This window comes from Dama dama, chromosome 28 (genome assembly GCF_033118175.1).
Source record: "Dama dama isolate Ldn47 chromosome 28, ASM3311817v1, whole genome shotgun sequence".
Lineage (NCBI taxonomy): Eukaryota > Metazoa > Chordata > Mammalia > Artiodactyla > Cervidae > Dama > Dama dama.
The window spans coordinates 60600231-60617126 of NC_083708.1; the positions used below are offsets into that span (position 1 = coordinate 60600231).

General features: G+C 40.1%; 1 pseudogene; it reads right to left on the bottom strand.

The window, feature by feature from the left end:
* Window positions 1-315: 315 nt before the first annotated feature.
* LOC133048366 (small nucleolar RNA SNORD22) lies at window positions 316-428 on the bottom strand (annotated as a pseudogene).
* Between the last annotated feature and the right edge of the window lie 16468 nt (window positions 429-16896).

The window sequence follows — 16896 nt, forward strand, 5'->3', positions numbered from 1 at the left end:
AGGGAGCTAAGATAGAGGAAATTTTGAGTGTCGTGACTTAATTAAGGAAGTTATTAAGACCCTAATAAACAGCACTGATCACATTGTCACTTAGGGAGTTATTTTTTGTTTGTATTCTGGTTTGTGTAGAAAATAGGTCTTCACTTTGGAAGGTATCACTGAAATCTAAACAGAGAAGTCAAATATAGCTTATTAGAGGATGAATGGTGTGAATTCTGATGAAAATTTTAAATTGTATTTGTTGGTTGTATTTTTAAATTTTTTTTTGCAACCAGTGATTTATTTCCTCCTTTCCCACGTTTAGAAATTCTTAGGATCCCTCAGACAGTTCCTTCCCTCTTCTCCCCAAGCCAGCCCCAGTGGGTTCACCTTTATAATCTCTGGAACTGGAACAAGAGGTAAGATGTTTGAATGTTTTTTCACTGGGAAATTATTTATTGTTTTTAATTTGCCTTCCAGTGTTCAAATATTAGTTCATAAAATAGTTGTTGGAAATATTTCCAGCAAAATTTGTTTATTAGGTTTGTTAAAACTATTTTTATCAGGCAGTATGGAGGGAAAGTGGAACTTTGCAAAAATCCACAACTGAGTGAGGACAAAACATACCTAATCAAAGGAAGGATCCAGTAAGAAAATGGATTTACCAGTCTCTGAGAAAACCCTTTCCAGTCATTCATACTAAACAACAAAGTCCTTTATCTAACATGATTTAATCACCAAGGGTCTCCAGATGTTCAAAGGAAATCTATAGCATGAAAAAGGAACACCAAAGTAAACAAACAGAATAATTGGCCTTGGAGAAAACCAGGATAATTCAGATAGCAGAAGTTAACTTCTTAAAAAGTCTATTCTCTGCAAAATTCAGGAGTCTGCACATATATAAAAACACACTGCTTTTCAAAAAGGAGCAATAAAGAAAAAAAATTGGAAAAATGTGTAAAATCATTGACTTAAAAAATAAACTTTGGATTTAATAAATTATTAAATGTATACATCTGGCTTCTTGTGATCTAGCAATATGGGTGATAGAGCAGAGAAAATTTCCCACAATCTAGAACATAACATCTTAGAAGCAGGGTTTCTGAGGGACAGCAGGTAGGAGAATATAATTAAAGAGATAAAAGAAGAAAATGTCTCTGTTTTCAGTCTTCGGTCTACCAAGTGCCAAGCAGCATTAGAAAACCTTCCTTTGTAGATATACCCTATTGGAAATTCACAACCTCAAGGATAAAGAGAAAAATCATAAAAGCAGAGAGGAAGGAAACAAATCACCCGCAAGAGAAGGGAGAAATCTGCGATTTCTCGTTACTAACAACAGGTGCCAAAGAAAACGGAGTAGCGTTTTCAAAATTCTTACAGTAAGAGAGTTTGAATCAAAAAACTTATACTACAATTTATTTTCAAGCACATATTCAGACACATTTTCAGGACAGAAAGTCTGCTGTGCATACAGCCTGTACTTTAATTTGCCGAGAAAATAGTACACTCAAGCAAAGCGAGTTTTTCAGGACGAGGGTGGTGTGAGGCAAGCAAAATACTGATAACCACTGTCGCTCAGCATCAGGGAGAGAGATGGCAATCAATCTAAGGAAGACTCACCTGGCCTTGATTTTTGGAAGCTTCTCCTATGAATGGCAAGGTTTTGTGGATATGGAGTTATCATTTGTGGCTTCTGCCATAATATTTGATTCTACAGGGAATAATGTTTACATGTTTATATTGTACGTGATATTTGGAGTTTCATTTTTAAAATCATCCTTCAGGGAAAACACAGAAGATATATTATGTAAGAGAATACAGAGATATATTGAAGGGCAGAGAGATGATAGATTTACTGCCGTTCAGCTGCTGAGTTGTGCCCAGCTCTTTGCAACCCCGCAGGGTGCAGCACTCCAGGCTCCTCCATTCTCCACTGTCTCATATGGTTTGCTCCAATTCATGTCCACTGAGTCAGTGATGCTGTCTAACCATTTCATCCTCTGCAGAAGAGGGCAGCAGAGGATGAGACAGATCGATAGATTAGATAGATATAGATACAGGTTGGTAAATTGTTATAAAGCCTACAAGTATAAAAATAAAGGTATAACTAAAAATATTTGGGAGGTTGACTGAGAAAAAGAGGTGGGAGGAAAATTAATGTGATAACTTCTTCCAGGTTCTTTGCAGAGGGTCAATAGACAGTGGCTAAGGCTTATAAGTCTAGAAATGGAAGTATGACAGCAATGAGGAGAATCGAGTCAGAGGGAGAGGTTAACAAAGTTTCTCTCTGGGGAGGCAGAGTATCGGGGCTGCCGCAGGAAAACATTAAGAGTCTTAGACTTTATATTTCACATCTTCTCTACCGTTTTAAATTTGTTGCTGTGCCCATAGAATACTTCTATGATTAAAAGCTAGCTTATGAAAATAGAAGAAAGCATATAAAAGTGAACTTGTGGTTAATCCAGCTTTTCACTGTGGAAAATGGAAAACTCAATTCATTACCTGCATATGGTTTTCAATGCATTCAGGAACACAAAACAACATTAAAAACACTTTAGTTGTTCATAAAAGTTGTAAAAAACTTAGTTTTTTCATTTAACTTGATTTTGAACTATTAATATAAGCTAATATATACCACTGTTTGTCAAAAACACAAGACAGAAAAATCTATCTCTTAGTGTTAAGTCTATTAAAATAAAATTTTTTAGTTAATTGTAGGTATTAGTTTCATGCTATGCACTAAATCTGTGTGAAAGATTGTGGGGGAAACAAAAAGGAAAAGAAAAATGAATTTTCTCATGATAACTATATGAAAGTGTGTAAATCATCAAATAATTGTATTTTTAAATGTTATCTTTTGATTGAATGTATATCAGTGTGGGAAAAAAGCCAGTATTAACCCTTTCCTAAGTTATTGGGTCTAGTAAATAAACTAGTGGTCATTACCTATGATCTCTATGAGAAATATGTATATTCTATACGGTAGAAACTTGCTAAGATCCTGAAGCATCACATTTGGAAATAGGGTTATATGAAAAGCTTTTCCAAAAGAACTAACTTTAAAGGAAAAAAAAATAGTCCATAAAGTGTAAGGATAGCATCTGGATTGTATTTTACAAAACCTTCCTATCATCCATGGTGGTGGTTGATAAAGTCAACTGCATGAAAGATTAAAAGAGGTTTTGCTTTTTTGAAAAAGAAATTTAGAAGTACCAGTGAGAGGAGAAAGCTCTCATCTAGAAATACCTGGTATTAAGAAGATAAAAAATTACTTATCTCAGTCAGAAAAAAAGACATATTCTTTAACATCATTTTATAACCAAATTTTCCAAAATACCAGGATGAGTGAGAAGCAAGTAACCAGTTGGGAGCTGTGGATTGGCAAAATTCAAGATGAAAATGGTAAGTTTTGTTTTAGTTTGAAAAGAGTGAATGGATTTAGAAAATCAGTGATTGATAATGTTGTAGTCTAATGAAAAAAAAGTAAGTAAACAATGCCTGAGAAGTTGCATTTCTTTAAAATATGCTCTATTTGGGGCGTTTATTTAGCAGATATTTATTCAGTGCTTACTACATATCAGGCACTATACTGGGTGCTGATAACATATCAGTGAACTTAGTTCTCCTTTAAATTTGTGATGAAGATACAACTAATAGCTATTTTGGTCAGTAATGTTACCTCTTATTGAAGAGATTTCCTTTTCTCCATTGTGTATTCTTGCCCCCTTTGTTGTAGACTAATTGACCTATACCTCCAGATTTGTTCTTTTTTTTTCAAGATTGCTTTGATCTGGGGGCCTTTTGTGGTTCCACATAAATTTTAGGATTATTTGTTTCAGTTCTGTGAAAATGTCATTAGTATTTTGATAGGGATTGCATTGAATCTAGATTGCTTTGGGTAGCCATGGACATTTTAACAGTATTAATTTTTCCGGTCATGAATGTGGGATATCTTCCCATTTATTTGTATCATCTTAAATTTGCTTCATCAAAGCCTTGGAGTTTTCAGAGTACAAGTCTTTTACCTCCGTAGTTGAAGTTGTTCCTAAGTATTTTATTCTTTTGATGTGATTGTGAATGGGATCATTCTTGATTTCTCTTTCATTATTAGTGTGTAGAAATACAGCAGATTTCTGTATATTTATCTTGTATCCTGCATTTTTACTTAGTTCAGTTGTTAGTTCTAATAGTTGCTTTTTTTTTTGGTGGAGTCTTTAGGGCTTTATACATATATTATCATGTCATCAAAAAAAAGTAGTTTTACTCCTTCCCTTCCAATTCAGATGTCTTTTATCTCTTTTTCTTATCTGATTGCTGTCATTAGGGTTTCCGATACCATTTTAAATAAAAGTGTTAAGAGTGGACATTCTTATCTGATCTTAGAGGAGAAGCTTTTACCTTTTCACCATTGAGTATGATGTTAACTGTGTATAAAATAAACAAGTTAAAAAGATATAATGTAAGCACAAGAAATGTAGCCCATATTTTATAACAACATTATATGGGATATAAACTATAAAAACATCAAATCGCAAATATTGTACACCTGAAACCATCAACAGATAATTGGATTAAATATTTACTGAGCATGTCCCTGCCCATCAGAACAAGACCCAGTTTCCCTCACAGTCAGTCTCTCCCATCAGGGAGCTTCCATAAGCCTCTTATCCTTCTCCATCAGAGGGCAGACAGAATGAAAACCACAATCACAGAAACCTAACCAAACTGATCACATGGACCACAGCCTTATCAAACTCAATGAAACTGTGAGCCATGCTTTGTAGGGCCACCAAAGATGGACGGGTCATGGTGGAGAGTTCTGACAAAACGTGGTCCACTGGAGAAGGGAATGGCAAACCACTTCAGTATTCTTGCCTTGAGAACCCCATGAACAGCATGAAAAGGCAAAAGGATAGGACACTGAAAGATGAACTCTCCAGGTTGATAGGTGCCCAATATGCTACTGGAGATCAGTGGATAAATAACTCCAGAAAGAAAGAAGAGATGGAGCCAAAGCAAAAACAGTGCCCAGCTGTGGATGTGACTGGTGATGGAAGTAAAGTCTGATGCAGTAAAGAATAATATTGCATAGGAACCTGGAATGTTAGGTCCATGAATCAAGGCAAATTGGAAGTGGTCAAACAGGAGATGGCAAGAGTGAGCATCGACATTCTAGGAATCAGTGAACTAAGATGGACTGGAATGGGTGAATTTAACTCAGATGACCATTATATCTATCACTGTGGGCAAGAATCCCATAGAAGAAATGGAGTTGCCATCATAGTCAGCAAAAGAGTCTGAAATGCAGTGCTTGGGTGCAATCTGAAAAACAATAGAATGATCTCTGTTAGTTTCCAAGGCAAATCATTCAATCTCACAGCTATGAGATTGAATCTCCACGTCTTCAATCTCCAAGTCTATGCCCCGACCAGTAATGCTGAAGAAGCTGAAATTGAATGGTTCTATGAAGACCTTCTAAACCTAACACCCAAAAAAGATGTCCTTTTCATTATAGGGGACTGGAATGCATAAGTAGGAAGTCAAGAGATACCTGGAGTAACAGGCAAATTTGGCCTTGGAGTACAAAATGAAGCAGGACAAAGGCTAACAGAGTTTTGCCAAGGGAATGCACAGGTCATAATAAACACCCTCTTCCAACAACACAAGAAAAGACCATACACAGGGACATCACCAGATGGTCAATACCAAAATCAGATTTATTTTATTCTTTGCAGCCAAAGATGGAGAAGCTCTATACAGTCAGCAAAAACAAGACTGGGAGCTGACTGTGGCTCAGATCATGAACTCTTTGTTGCAAAATTCAGAGTTAAATTGAAGTAAATAGGGAAAACCACTAGACCATTCAGGTATGACTTAAATCAAATCCCTTATGGTTATACATTGGAAATGACAAATGGATCCCAGGGATTAGATCTGATAGAGAGAGTGCCTGAAGAACTATGGGTGGAGGTTTGAGACATTGTACAGGAGGCAGTGATCAAGACTATCCCTAAGAAAAAGAAATGCAAAAAGGCAAAGTGGTTGTCTGAGGAGGCCTTACAAATAGCTGAGAAAAGAAGAGAAGCTAAAGGCAAAGGAGAAAAGGAAAGATATACCCATTTGAATGCAGAGTTCCAAAGAACAGCAAGGAAAGATAAGAAAGCCTTCCTCAGTGATCAATGCAAAGAAATAGAGGAAAACAACAGAATGGGAAAGACTAGAGATCTCTTCAAGAAAATTAGAGATACCAAGGGAACATTTCATGCAAAGATGGACACAATGAAGGGCAGAAGTGGTGTGGATCTAACAGAGGCAGAAGATATTAAGAGGTGGCAAGAATACATAGAAGAACTATACAAAAAAGATCTTCATGACCCAGATAACCACGATGGTGTGATCACTCACTTAGAGCCAGATATCCTGGAATGCGAAGTCAAGTGGGCCTTAGGAAGCATCACTACGAGCAAAGTTAATGAGACGATAGAATTCCAGTTGAGCTATTTCAAATCCTGAAAGCTGATGCTGTGAAAGTGCTGCACTCAGTATGCCAGCAAATTTGGAAAACTCAGCAGTGGCCACAGGGCTAGAAAAGATTAGTTTTCATTCCAATCCCAAAGAAAGGCAATGGCAAAGAATGTTCAAACTACCGCACAATTGCATTTATCTCATATGCTAACAAAGTAATGCTAAAAATTCTTTAAGCCAGGCTCCAACAGTATGTGAACTGAGAACTTCCAGACGTTCAAGCTAGATTTAGAAAAGGCAGAGGAACCAGAGAGCAAATTGCCAACACTTGTTGGATCATCAAAAAAGCAAGAGAGTTCCAGAAAAGCATCTACTTCTGCTTTATTGACTACACCAAAGCTGTTAATGGATCACAACAAACTGTGGAAAATTCTTAAAGAGATGAGAATACCAGACCACCTGACCTGCCTCCTGAGAAATCTGTGTGCAGGTTAAGAAGCAACAGTTAGAACTGGACATGGATCAGCAGACTGGTTCCAAATAGGGAAAGGAGTACCTCAAGGCTGTATATTGTCACCCTGCTTATTCAACTTATATGCAGAATGCATCATGCAAAATGCTGGGCTGGATGAAGCACAAGCTGGAATCAAGATTGCTGGGAGAAATATTAATAACCTCAGATATGCAGATGACACCACCCTTATGGCAAAGAGTGAAGAAAAACTAAACAGCCTTTTGATGAAAGTGAAAGAGGAGAGTGAAAAAGTTGACTTGAAACTCTACATTTAGAAAACTAAGATCATGGCATCCTGTCCCATCACTTCATGGCAAATAGATGGGGAAACAGTGGAAACTGTCAGACTTTATTTTTGGGGGCTCCAAAATCACTGCAGATGGTGATTGCAACCATGAAATTAAAAGACGCTTACTCCTTGGAAGAAAAGTTATAACCAACCTAGACAGCATATTAAAAAGCAGAGACACTACTTTGCCAACCAAGGTTCATCTGCTCAAAGCTATGGTTTTTTCAGTAGTCATGTATGGATGTGAGAGCTGGACTATAAAGAAAGCTGAGCACTGAAGAATTGATGCTTTTGAACTGTGGTGTTGGAGAAGACTTTTGAGAGTCCCCTGGACAGCAAGGAGATTGAACTTGTCCATCCTAAAGGAAATCATTCCTGAATATTCATTGAAAGAACTGATGCTGAAGCTGAAACTCCAATACTTTGGCCACTTGTTGTGAAGAACTGACTGATTGGAAAAGACCCTGATGCTTGGAAAGATTGATGGCAGGAGGGGAAGGGGACGACAGAGGATGAGATGGTTGGATGGCATCACTGACTTGATGGACGTGAGTTTGAGCAAGCTCCGGAAATTGGTGATGGACAGGGAAGCCTGACATGCTGCAGTCTATGGTTTCGCAAAGAGTCAGACGTGACTAAGTGACTGAACTGAACTGAACCTAATACAATATTGTAGGTCACTTGTGGATCCCAGGTGGTGCCAGTGGTAAAGAATCCGCCTGCCAATGCAGGAGATGCAAGAGACACAGTTCTGATCCCTGGGAAGGTCTCCTGGAGTAGGAAATGGCAACCCACTTCAACATGCTTGCCTAGAAAATCCCATGGTTGGAGGAGCCTGGCAGGCTACAGTCCTTGAGATCACAATGAGTTGGACATGACTGAGCACGCATGCAGCCATGCTTCAATTAAAAAAAAAAAAAAAAAGAGCGCAATGCGAAGAAGCAGGACATCCACAACAGAATAAAATCATTAGTTATATGTGGTGGGAAAAAGTTACCTCTTAATAGATAATTCTGTCTTTATTGAGAAAAAATAACACAAGCGATTCAGTGTCTGAGACTCAAATTTGATATCTCCTGGGAATGTTTTCTGTAGTTGACAGCATCATAACTTGTGACAGCATCCTTCACCTGTGGGCACTCACCAGAATTTCAGACACTATGCCTCCAGTGTACCATCAGCCTGTTTGTCATATAGCTTGACTTGCAAAGCTAAACTAGCAAGTAGAAATGAATATTTTTAGAAGATAATTCTTAAAGAAATAGGATGGCATTGTTGTTAAAAACAGAGACTTCAACACCAGACTCTAACACTGTGCTAGATTAGAATCCCAACCACTCTATTGTCAGTTCTTTTCATATACAAAATGGATTAGCAATACTTTCTACTTCCTAGGGAGACTGTGGAAATCCAAAGAATTAAAATAATAACAGTATACTTTTACACATAGTATTCAATAAATGCTAGCTATTTAATGAGACAAGTGGAAAGAAAATAAATTTCAAAATGTAAAGGCAATAGAGGGTATGGAAGATCACATAGGGAAAAACATCTGTAAGGATCAGGAAGGTCCTAAAGAACAGTACGATTTAGGTAATAAGGATCAAAGTTGACGATGGAGAGTTATATACACCAAGAAGAGTGCAGGGCCAGTCTGTCAACACCACAGGGCTTCCCTGCAGTGCTGAAATGAGTCTTATGGTGTGTGCATGCATGCTAAGCCATTTCAGTCGCATCTGACTCTTTGCGACCCTATGGACTGTAGCCCGCCAGGCTCCTCTGTCCATGGGATTCTCCAGGCAAGAATACCAGAGTGGGTTGCCATTTTCTACTCCAGTTTGATGGTGACCTAGGTCTAAGACAGGTGTTTATCATTTGTTCCTTATATATCTCACTCCCAACTCATAATGCTTCCTGATAAGTCTAACAGAAAATTGCTGAAAACTTAAAAATAATTATAGAGCTTCTGAAATGTACCTTGTGAATTGAGAGTTAGTAAAAGTCACTTGATATAAAATAATCATCTCTCTGAATCCTCAGGAAACATTCAGTTAATTTTGTACACCATTTGTACATACTTTCTGACCATTTGTTATAGTATATCTGTAAATTGGAAGAAAGAGTACTGACTTTTTCCTGTATTATCCTAGAACCTGCTAGAGTTTCAATGCTATGTAGAAATGTAGACTCTATATAGATCAAGGGTCTCCAGTCTCCAAGATCTAATGCCTGATGATATGAGATGGAGCTGTTGTAATAAAATAAAAATAAAGTTCACAATGAATGCAGTGAACTTGAATCACCCCAAAACCATCTCCCCACCCCATCTGTGGAAAACCTGTCTTTCATAAAATCATTCCTTGGTGCCCAAAATGTTGGGGACCACTGATGTAGATAATCTACTTAGAAGATTGATCCATCAGTTCAGTTGCTCTGTCATGTCTGACTCTTTGCGACCCCGTGGACTGCAGCATGCCAGGCTTTCCTGTCCATCACCAATTTCCAGAGCTTGCTCAAACTCATGTACATCGAGTCAGTAATACCATCCAACCATCTCATCCTCTGTCATCCCCTTCTCCTCCTGCCTTCAGTCTTTCCAAGCATCAGGGTCTTTTCCAATCAGTCAGTTCTTTGCATAAGGTGGCCAAAATATTAAATATTCAGTCCTTCCAATGAATATTCAGGACTAGCTTCCTTTAGGATGGACTGGTTGGATCTCCTTGCTATCCAAGGGACTCTCAAGAGTCTTCTCCAACACCACAGTTCAAAAGCATCAATTCTTTGGTGCTCAGTTTTCTTTATGGTCCAACTCTCACATCCATACATGACTACTGGAAAAACCATAGTTTTGACCAGACGGACCTTTGTAGGAGAAGATAAGCCTATATGGACCTTTGTAGGAGAAGATAAGTCCTTTGTAGAAGACCGATAAGACTATGAACAGAATATCTAAGGGGAATAGAAAAAATATTGTCTAGTGTCTTATTTCAATGAAGACCCTAGAGAATAAGCACAAATACTTCTAAGTTCCATTATAGTCTATTTTAATGTAGGTGATATTTAAGCACACAAGACGTTTTTGCACAATGCCAATGAAATAAATGCCCTGAACTGTGTTTTCTACTATTCACACATGAAGACGTCAAGGCAGTTAACTTCCCATGTGTATTGTATCACACTCTGTGAAGTTACTAAGCCATGATACATATGTGTGGCTATAGAGAGATAGGAGCCAAAAGAAAAACACAGAGACACATACGTGGTCTATCATACATTCTGAAGAATAACAAGTTTAGCAAAAGGCAAACTACCAAGGGCCGAGGAAAGAGGAAGAAAATGTAGTTGGAAGGATATTAAAGAATAATTTAATCTAACTATCTTATTTGACAGATGAGATACCAGTATTTTCAAGAGGTATGACAATTGTCCCAAAAGAACACAGCAAGATAGTGGCAGAACCAAGATAGGAGCCAGAGCTTGTTATGTGCTTAATCAGTGCTAAGCATTGCTCTGGATACCAAGGTGGCCTGTTCAGATGATGAACTATGGGGTTTTCATGTTTTTCTATTTTTCAGTTCATGAGAATGCAATATTCACTTTTCTAAAACATAGAAATTAATGATAGAAGGATGATGAACTATAGGGTTTTCTTTTTTTCATTTCATTTTACTATTTCAGAATGCAATAGTCACTTTTACAAAAATAGCAATTAATGATAGAAATATTTTATATCAAGTATCTTCTGCATGGTAGGCAGAGGCTAGGCATTTTTCAAGCATTCTCTGCAACATACTTCCTCTGAGAAATAGATTGGTTCTGTTTTATAGCTAAGGCTATTTCTTTATTCTTAAAACAGTTTAGAGGCATCTCTCACAAACCACGATGCCATTGTTCTCACTTTTGGACTCAGCCCACAATATCCACTTCTCCATCTGCCCACCAGTCCCCTCCTTCACCTCTCTAGATATCCACCGCCCTCTTCTCTGTGGCATATCCGCCTTCACCTCCAGTTTGTGAACTCCTCTGAGAAAAGATTCTGCCTTTTGTTCTTCTCTGTCCATCATGGTGGGGATCACAAAGCTATGCACCCATAGGTCTTAAAAATATCAAGTTTGATTTTTTTTAAGCGCAGAATCAGAGGGCTTAAGTATTTCTGATTAACTGGTTTTGTATTTTTATTAACTGAGTTATATGTTTGCCAATTATGGATTGCCAATTTTTTTAGGGGACTAGGAAATGTTAATGCCCTTCAACCAAAGGCTCTGCAGACCTTTTGCACGGAAGGAGAATGCCCAATGGTGGGGAGCTGTGAGGCCCTTTAGGGACAGCATGTTAGAAAGAAGCTATTATAGGATTTGGGGCTTCTCAGGTGGCTCAGTGGTAAAGAATATGCCTGCCAATGCAGGAGATGAAAGAGATGCAGGCTTGATCCCTGGGTTGGAAAGATCCCCTGGAGGAGGAAACAGCAACCCATTCCAGTATTCTTGCCTGAAAATTCCCACGGACAGAAGAACCTGGTGAGCTACAGTCAATGGGGTCACAAAGAGTTGGATGCCACTAAACACGCATCACACACATTATAGGATTTGGGCTTTGGTTGGGTAATTTTGGGGAGGATGCAAGGAAGCAGGGTCTCACTGTGGATGGAGTCCTGTTAGAAAGCAAGGGCAAGTCTACGACAAAGTGTCTGAACAAATCTGATCTGTGGGGCGGGGGTTTAAAATGGGGATGCAGCTGTGGTTGGTAAAGAAGTAGCCATCACTTGTTTTAGCTGAGAACTAGGGGTGGAGGCTACTTTGTGGGTTGCACGGTGTTTCTGTTTTGATTCATTTGTCATGCTGTCCGGAGAAGGCAGTGGCACCCCACTCCAGTGCTCTTGCCTGGAAGATCCCATGGACGGAGGAGCCTGGCGGGCTGCAGTCCATGGGGTCGCTGGGAGTCGGACACGACTGAGCGACTTCACTTTCACTTTTCACTTTCATGCCTTGGAGAAGGAAATGGCAGCCCACTCCAGTGTTCTTGCCTGGAGAATCCCAGGGATGGGGTCGCACAGAGTCAGACACGACTGAAGTGACTTAGCAGCAGCAGCAGCATGCTGTCAGAGTGACCTGGTCTGATGTTCTGTGAGTTTTTGTCCAACAGGAGAACAGCATGGCCTAACTGAGAGTCAGACCAGTTTCCAGCAGTCAGGGGCTTTTGGCTTTTTCAGAAACAAATGAAGAAAACTATCTCTTCTTAACATGTGTGCTTGCACTTGTCTGCTGTGTAGTTTGAAACTGCTCTGCTTTAGTAGATCTATAAGTTACGGACTATATGCTATATATATATATATATGTTATATATAACCATAACTATATGTTATATGTAACCATGTTATATATATACCATCTGGTGGCTCAGATGGTAAAGAATCCGCCTGCAATACGGGAAACCTGGGTTTGATCACTGGCTGGGAAGATCCCCTGGAAGAGGGCATGGTAACCCACTCCAACATTCTTGCCTGGAGAATCCCCATGGACAGAAGAGCCTGGTGGGCTACAGTCCATGGTGTTGCAAAGAGTCTGACAGGACTGAGCGACTAAACACAGCACAGCACATACATATAATAGTTGTATATCATAATAATATATAATATCTAATAATTGTATACCTGATGCGAAGAGCCAACTCATTGGAAAGGACCCTGATGCTGGGAAAGATTGAAGGCAGGAGGAGAAGTGATGACAGAGAGTGAGATGGTTGGATGGCATCACTGACTCAATGAGCTCGAGTCTGAGCCAACTCCAGGAGACGGTGAAGGACAGGGAAGCCTGGCGTGCTGCAGTCCATGGAGTCGCAAAAAGTCAGACACGACTTAGTGACTGAACAATAGCAATAATATTATGTGTAGTATTATGTGTAATTATATGTTATATGCATTATAAAATAAATTTATACTTAGGGGTTTTTTCCTGAAAACAATGGTCACTGGCAAACTCTGTTACCACTTGCTGTCTCCAAACACTCTCTCCTCTTGCTTTTGCTGACACTACACTTCTCTGATTTTCTTCTGTATCTCTGATTTTGATCCCGTTTCATAGGAATTTCTTTTTCTGTTTCCACATTCCCTCTCAGCTGATCTCCACCGTTCCTATAGTTTTAAATACTGTCTCTATGGCGACAGATTCTAAATTTATGTCCACCTCAGGCCTCTCCTCTGACCTCCAGACTCATTTATCCAACTGCCTACCTGATATCTTCTCTTGAAATTTCTCTCAAACTCAAGGCCTCTAACAAGGAACTCACTGACTTTCTGTCTCAGTGTCATTTCTCTTCTAGTCTTTGCATGGCTCTGAACAGTCCTACCATCTACCCAGATTCTCAAGCTTTCAACCTAGGAGTCAAGCATGATACCTACGGACCTACAATCCCCATGTCTCATTCTCCAAAATGTACCTCATGTCTCCTCACTTCTCGCCTCCTCCTCAGCCCAGCTTCGGTTCGAGCCTCCATCTCCGTCTCCATGACAGCAGCTCTTTTATTAGCCTCTCAGCTTCCATCTTGGCTCTTTTCCCAAGCTGTTCTCACAACAGCCGAAGTTATCTTTCGTTTATCTATTGGATGTGCCATGTAGCTTGTGGGGTCTTAGTTCCCTGACCAGGATCAAACAGCAGCCCTTGGCGGTGAAAGCACAGAGTCCTGACTATTGGACCACCAAGGAATTCCAAAATCATCTTTCAAAAGCATAAATACAATTAAATCACTCTCCTCTCACCTTAAAATCCTTCAGTAAGTTTCCAATGCACTTTAAAATAAAGCCCAAAGTCTTGCCCATGGTCTGTGGCCTGCATGACCTGTACACTCCCTACATATTAGATTGATTCTCTTCTTAGATGCCCCTCCCCCAACACATTATTCTTCAGATTTTTACATATGTTTCCAAGGTATCAAACTCTTTCTTATCTCAGGGCCTTTGAGCTTGCCGTGCCTGTGAGAGCAGCCCACCCCACAGGCCTTTCCCCCACTTCCTCCCTTCCCACAGACGGCCCCCTGCTCATCCTTCGGTCTGTGCTTCAGTGTTCCCTCCAGAGAAAGTCTGTCCTTGACCTCCCTGTCTAATTAACGCCCCTAATTATAATGTCATCAAGTCTTTTTCATTTCTTTGTTAACACTTACTGGAATGCGTAATTATCTCTGTTAATAGCTATCTCTCTCTCGAGACTAAAATAAAGTTTCCAACAAGGCAAGAGTAACAGCTGTTTTGCTTTTCACTCTGGTTCTGCCTCTAGCATATCAGTTCAGTTCAGTTCAGTTCAGTTCAGTCGCTCAGTCGTGTCTGACTCTTTGCGACCCCATGAATCACAGCACGCCAGGCCTCCCTGTCCATCACCAACTTCCAGAGTTTACTCAAACTCATGCCCATTGAGTTGGTGATGCCATCCAGCCATCTCATCCTCTGTCATCCCCTTCTCCTCCTGCCCCCAATCCCTTCCAACATCAGGGTCTTTTCCAACGAGTCAACTCTTCACATGAGGTGGCCAAAGTACTGGACTTTCAGCTTCAGCATCAGTCCTTCCAATGAACAGCCAGGACTGATCTCTTTTGGGATGGACTGGTTGGATCTCCTTGCAGTCCAAGGGACTCTCAAAAGTCTTCTCCAACACCACAGTTCAAAAGCATCAATTTTTCGGCGCTCAGCTTTCTTCACAGTCCAACTCTCACATCCATACATGACTACTGGAAAAACCATAGCAGGTTGAAGCTGAACAGAGAGTGAGGGGATTCAGTCGTGGAAAAGGAGGACAATCAGCATGTTCAGATGAAGACTGAAGGTCTAGACCAGATGTAGGAAGTCGAACAGTTCACCTAAGGCTCTGTGGTAATCTGAATGACGACTACCCAAAATTGTCCACATCCTAATTGCTAGTACAGTAAGTCCCCTATACACATATGAGTTCCATTCCAAGAGTCTGTTCAGGAGTCCAATTTAGTCCAAGAAAGTTAGACTTAAGCCCAACGAAGGCAGACCCTAGTTACCCAACTAACACAATTGGCTATGTAGTACCGTACTGTCATAGGGTTATAACACTTTTCATCCAAATAATACATAAAAAAATAAACACAAAAGTTAAGAAACATTTTTAAACTTACAGTACAATACTTCGCTTTGAAAAGTACAGAAGTACAGTACAACTGCCACATACAGGGCTGGTATAGAGTGAACAGGCAAGACGAGTTCCTGACGGGAGGAGGGAGAGGAGGTGGGAGACGTCACAGATGAAGGGTCGTCAGCAAAAGGAGACGGGGGGCGAGCTGTAATTTCCCTCATGCTTGACGTGGATGGACCTCATGTTCACATCTCTGAAAGTTCACAATGTGAAGGTTCATATGTGGGGACTTACTGCATCTGTTACCTTACGTGGAAAAAAGAGACTTGGTAGAGATGATTAAATTAAGGATCTTAAAATAAAATCCTGGGCTATCCAGTGGCTGGATGCAAGAGGTCCTCTAAGGGGAAAGCAGGAGGTGCAGAGTCAGAGATGGACGTGTGATGGCAGAAACAGAATACAGCAGGGCCATAAACCAAAGAACGCAGGGGCCTTAAGAAGCTGGAAGAGTCAAAGAAATGGATTTTCTCCTAGTGCCTTCAGGATGAGCACAGTGCTGCTTACCCATTAAAAATTCTGAACATCACAAATGTAAGAGAATAAATTTGTGTTGTTCTAAACTACTAAAGATGTGATCATTTATAACTATAGCAGACTTCCCTGATGGTTCAGTGTTAAAGCATCCACCTGTAATGCGGGAAACAGGAAATGAAGGTTCAGTGTCTGGGTCGGGAGCATCCCCTGGAGAAGGGAATTGCAACCCACTCCTGTTCTTGCCTGAAAAATCCCAGGGACAGAGGAGCCTGGCAGGGTACAGTCCAAAGGGCCGCAAAGAGTTGGATACGACTGAGCATCAGAATGTGAGCATAACTACAATAGGAAATTAATATAAACTCTAAGATTTATCTCTGAAATCTGTCTTATTTACTTAATTTTTTAAACTTTCATCGCTGTTGTTGTCTCTCTGTACTAAAGTTTGTTATATAATAGAAGAGGCTACATATCTGTTTTCCACTGTTTTATTTCCGGAACCTAGAACAAGGCCTAACGCAGAATAGACTTTTAAATAGATGTTTCTTGGATCAATGAGAAGATGAACACAAATTCCTGTTCAATGGAGGTATTGTAAAGAGCAACGTGCAACTGTGTTTATAGGCTATTTGCAACTGTTGAAAAGAAACCAGTCTTTCCATTCTTCCCTGTCATTTCCCCCTGTTTCTTTCTCTCTTTTGCTTTTTTTAATTGGGGTATAATTGCTGTACAATGTTGTGTTAGTTCCTGCTGTGCCATGAAGTGAATCAGCGATTTGTGTACACGTATCCCCTCCCTCCTGGCCTGCCTTCCCACGCTGCCCTCCCATCCCTAGAGGTCATCACACAGCACGAGCTGAGGTCCCCGTGCTACGGCAGCCCCCCACTAGCTTTCTGTTTCACAGATGGTAGTGTATATATCTCAACTGTAACCCCCAATCCATCCTGCCGCCCCCTCCCCTCCCACGTCCACGTATCCATTCTCTGTGTCCGCAGCTCTGTTCCTGCATTGCAAATAGGTTCGTCTGTGCC